The sequence below is a fragment of the Silurus aristotelis genome (assembly GCF_946808225.1).
Source record: "Silurus aristotelis genome assembly, chromosome: 3".
NCBI lineage: Eukaryota > Metazoa > Chordata > Actinopteri > Siluriformes > Siluridae > Silurus > Silurus aristotelis.
The window spans coordinates 25,581,781-25,587,357 of record NC_139576.1 but is presented as its reverse complement, the minus strand read 5'-3'; the positions used below and the strand labels follow the sequence as shown (position 1 = coordinate 25,587,357).

Here is a 5,577-nt window from a genome sequence, read left to right as displayed (position 1 = left end):
AATGGTTAAAGAAACCATATGACCCAATTTTTTGGAGATACCACATAAAATAAATCCTTATAGTATTCAGGTATAGAAGAGTAAAATCAAAGTGGATTTAAGGTCCCAGTATGCATATATTTTGATTTAGGTTTTTTTGTGTTGTTGTTGTTGTTGTTGTTGTTGTTGTTGCTTGGAGACAAGCACAAATACATGCACTTATAATTATATTTAAAAAAAACATTAAAACACTGAATCACAGAAATGTTATTTTGTGCATTTATTTTTATTACTCATAGCAAGAAAAGTGTACAAAGAACATGTTACATTTCATCACCTTTAGTATAATCTAAAACATGTAATCAAAACAAGACTTACTCACTGACAATTTAAAGGTTTAAAAAGAAAACGGCTGCACAGCCATTCTAGCAGAATTTTAAGTTGTATAATATAATGGCTGAAAAAAAGAAAGCATGCTTGTGAATAGTATCTAAGGAAGAGGCATCTTTGTCTGGGGTTGGATTAGGCTTTGGGGCCAGGGGCAAGGACATCCAAAACGAACCTTATAGTCCAAGCAGCATCCTTCATTTTGTTCAGAATTTGCACAGACAAAGCCAGTATATCTGTCATACCTGAAAGATTGGGAATATCCAAGATAATAAAGTATTAAAATAAATTTATTATTTTAAATCCTCAATTTAATAATATTTTACCACAGCACACTGCAAAGTGCCTGTCAGTGTTTGTACTTTAATAAGGAGAGTTAAATCTTAAACTTTAGATTTTCTAAACAGAAGGTTATAGAGGGAATGGCATTTTGCTCTTTTATTAATAATTGCCAACTAAGACTTTTTTTTAGCCTTTATTTAAAATAAGAAAGGCAGAAGAGAGAATGGCAGTATAATATGGCTATTTTAACAAGTGACAAAAGGGACCTTCCTAAAAACGGCCATTCAAAAAATAAATACATGTGTAGGTAAAAAATGCTAGGCACAAGAGAAACAAAACATTTTTAAACATTAGAAAATTATCTTCATGTGAACTTCACTTTACATTTGACTCCATCATATGACATACTGAACCTACTTTAGCTAAAACAGTGAAATCATGATTTACTGCACAATGTATGACAAACTCACGCTTGAAACACTTGTCCAATGCTTTCAGCAGGAACACCAGTCAGTGTTGCAGCCTGAATTGTCAGAGGTTTCTTACAGATCGTCTGTGGATACTCTGCTCTCAAATGGATCAAGGTTTCATAATCTCCCACCCCACTGGGATTGTCCCGGTCAAACCACTGAGTGTAACAAACTGGAATAACAGAAGATTAGTAAGCAAAGCATGGCATTGTTTTATATGCTATCTGCATGCATTATATTCCATGTGTGTGTGTGTATATATATATATATATATATATATACAGTGAGGAAAATAAGTATTTGAACACCCTGCTATTTTGCAAGTTCTCCCACTTAGAAATCATGGAGGGGTCTGAAATTTTCATCGTAGGTGCATGTCCACTGTGAGAGACATAATCTAAAAAAAAAAAATCCAGAAATCACAATATATGATTTTTTAACGATTTATTTGTATGATACAGCTGCAAATAAGTATTTGAACACCTGAGAAAGTCAATGTTAATATTTGGTACAGTAGCCTTTGTTTGCAATTACAGAGGTCAAATGTTTCCTGTAGTTTTTCACCAGGTTTGCACACACTGCAGGAGGGATTTTGGCCCACTCCTCCACACAGATCTTCTCTAAATCAGTCAGGTTTCTGGCCTGTCGCTGAGAAACACGGCGTTTGAGCTCCCACCAAAGATTCTCTATTGGGTTTAGGTCTGGAGACTGGCTAGGCCATGCCAGAACCTTGATATGCTTCTTACAGAGCCACTCCTTGGTTATCCTGGCTGTGTGCTTCGGGTCATTGTCATGTTGGAAGACCCAGCCTCGACCCATCTTCAATGCTCTAACTGAGGGAAGGAGGTTGTTCCCCAAAATCTCGCAATACATGGCCCCGGTCATCCTCTCCTTAATACAGTGCAGTCGCCCTGTCCCATGTGCAGAAAAACACCCCCAAAGCATGATGCTACCACCCCCATGCTTCACAGTAGGGATGGTGTTCTTGGGATGGTACTCATCATTCTTCTTCCTCCAAACACGTTTAGTGGAATTATGACCCAAAAGTTCTATTTTGGTCTCATCTGACCACATGACTTTCTCCCATGACTCCTCTGGATCATCCAAATAGTCATTGGTAAACTTAAGACGTGCCTGTACATGTGCTGGTTTAAGCAGGGGAACCTTCCGTGCCATGCATGATTTCAAACCATGACGTCTTAGTGTATTACCAACAGTAACCTTGGAAACGGTGGTCCCAGCTCTTTTCAGGTCATTGACCAGCTCCTCTAGTGTAGTTCTGGGCTGATTTCTCACCTTCCTTAGGATCATTGAGACCCCACGAGGTGAGATCTTGCATGGAGCCCCAGTCCGAGGGAGATTGACAGTCATGTTTAGCTTCTTCCATTTTCTAATGATTGCTCCAACAGTGGACCTTTTTTCACCAAGCTGCTTGGCAATTTCCCCGTAGCCCTTTCCAGCCTTGTGGGGTTGTACAATTTTGTCTCTAGTGTCTTTCGACAACTCTTTGGTCTTGGCCATGTTAGTAGTTGGATTCTTACCGATTGTATGGGGTGGACAGGTGTCTTTATGCAGCTAACGACCTCAAACAGGTGCATCTAATTTAGGATAATAAATGTAGTGGCGGTGGACATTTTAAAGGCAGACTAACAGGTCTTTGAGGGTCAGAATTCTAGCTGATAGACAGGTGTTCAAATACTTATTTGCAGCTGTATCATACAAATAAATCGTTAAAAAAATCATATATTGTGATTTCTGGATTTTTTTTTTTTAGATTATGTCTCTCACAGTGGACATGCACCTACGATGACAATTTCAGACCCCTCCATGATTTCTAAGTGGGAGAACTTGCAAAATAGCAGGGTGTTCAAATACTTATTTTCCTCACTGTATATATATATATATATATATATATATATATATATATATATATCTATATATATATATATATACATACACACATATATACACACATTGTGTGTGTGTGTGTGTGTGTGTGTGTGTGTGTGTGTGTGTGTGTGTGTGTAAGTCTGTATATTAGCTTCCCATATATAGCATACACTATGATCATCTTGTAACATTGCTCTTACCGTTTGGAAGTAGGGCTAAGGTTCCTGCTAAAAGAAAAATACAAAACAACATTAATAATACAGTACATCAAATGGAATAATTTCATGTTTAGTTGATAAGATAAATTAAGTATACTAAGTATATTAAGTATATCTTACTTACCAACATATGTAGCAGTCAAAATCACGCAAAATGTCTAGGGTAAAATCCAGGATAGTGATATAATACAATTAATACAATTAGTATAGTGATTATTAATGCACTTCATTTAATACATTACAATTATATAGTAATAATATAATAATAGTATTTTATGGTGTGAAATTTCACATTTCAGCAAAGTACTGTACAATAGCTTTTCTAAGGAAATACTGCCTTATAATGAAAAGAAAAATCACAATAAAGAGGAGTGAAAATTTTCTGAACAGAAAGTGCAGAAGTTTTTTTTTACAAGAGATATAGCTGGCAAGTTGTACATCTTGAAGAATCTTTTTCTAATAACACTTATTTTCTTATTTAGATGTATTTTATTTTTGTGGAACATTTAATATTTGTGTTTTTTTTTTTTTACTGTCTTAGTATTGTAGAAAATACACTGATCAGGCATAACATTATGTCCACCTGCCTAAAATTGTGTTTGTCCCCCTTTTGCTTTCAAAACAGTCCTGACCCATTGAGCATTAACAGCACTAACTTCTTCAGCAATTTGAGCTACAGGAGCTCATCTTTTGGATCGGACTACATGGCCAGCCTTCGCTCCCCACGTGCATCATTGAGCCTCGGCCGCCCATGACCCTGTCGCCAGTTCACAACTGTTCCTTTCATAGACCACTTTTGATAGATACTGACCAATGCAGACTGCAAACATCCGACAAGAGCTGAAGTTTTAAAGATGCTCTGACTCAGTTGTCTAGCCAACACAATTTGGCCCTTGTAAAACTAACTCAAATCCTTATAGTTGCCCACGCTGCTTTTAACACATCAACTTTAAGTACAAAATGTTCACTTGCTACCTAATATATCCCACCCACTAATAATGTTATGCCTGATCAGTGTAAACATCTAAGACAATATGTGTATAACAAATTCTTTAGTACAGCAGCATAGTTCATACAAACTTAGAATACATTCAATGTAGAACCTAAGAAACATAATATGCAAATAAAATATAATCTATATACTGGATTTTTGTTTAAAACAAATGTGAGAAAATAAGACTTACCAAAAGCATCATATTGTCTGTACGTTTGAATTTTGCTCTGCGTAAGTTGTTTGAGGTACTACTTTAAGTGTAAGTTTATAGTTAACAATAGTGTAGTTAACAATTCCTCCTTTATAAACCTTTGCAGAGACAAAAGGTGGTGTGTTTTTTCAGTAATCATAATACCTAGTAATATAACACCTTTTTACAGGGTCTAGTGAAACAGATCCATGAAACTTCCCCAAAATGGAATTCATAATTTAGGTTTTTGGTTTCAAAGCACACAACCAGTATGTAAAATAATCTGTGAACTCTGGACAATAGGCACGAATAAGTCATTGTAAAATTTTATTCATCTGTTCCTTTTCACACCATAAAATAATTTTTTTTAAGCAGATGTAATGAGTATACATAGGACATTGTATATTGTGTAAAGTACACAATGTACAAAATAACAAGGGCTAGGTGTATATTTTGTTATTTCAGCATTAAGTTCAATTGCTATAACAGCCTGTGTGCTCAGCTATATTCAGGCTGACCATAATAAAAAAATTATATTTTCTTAGCATTCTGGAATCTTATTCTAATTCCCATTTATTTTATAAATCACACACTAGTTGTAATAGCCTTATGTATAATATTTAAATATACTCAAAAAAAAATTAAAATAAAAGGTGGCACATTGTGAAAACTGTAAAAAAAAAACGCAAACCCGTATTTTATTTCCGCTAGAGTATAGAAAACATAATAAATGTTTAAACTGAGGAAATGTACCATTTTAAGGGGGGAAAAGGTCATTTTAATGGTAAAAAAAAGGCTGAAAAGGCAGGTGTTACTAAAACAAACAACTGGAGGAACATTCTGTAACTAATTAGGTTAATTAGAAACAAGTCAGTTATATGATTGGGTATAAAAAGTGTATCTTAAAGAGGAAGAGTCTCTCAAAAGTAAAGATTCACCAACCTGCAAAAACTGTGTCTACAAACTTCAGAATTTCAGAATAATGTTGCTCAACAAAATTGCAAAGACTTGTATTATCTCCTCTACAATACATAATATCATCAAAAAGATCCAGAGAATCTGAAGAATCTCTGTGAGCATAGGATAAGGGCAAAAATCAATGCTGGGCATCCGTGATCAGGCAGCACTGTATTAAAAACTTTGGGCTCAGAAAAGCATCCAGAAATC

General features: G+C 35.2%; 1 long non-coding RNA gene across 1 annotated transcript; it reads right to left on the bottom strand.

Annotated features, from left to right (window-relative positions):
• Nucleotides 1-246: 246 nt before the first annotated feature.
• LOC310724299 lies at nucleotides 247-1,346 on the bottom strand. The gene is made up of 2 exons (XR_014533033.1): nucleotides 1,119-1,346; nucleotides 247-611 (listed from the first exon to the last, which is right to left on the bottom strand). It is a non-coding gene; the product is annotated as an uncharacterized lncRNA (long non-coding RNA).
• Between the last annotated feature and the right edge of the window lie 4,231 nt (nucleotides 1,347-5,577).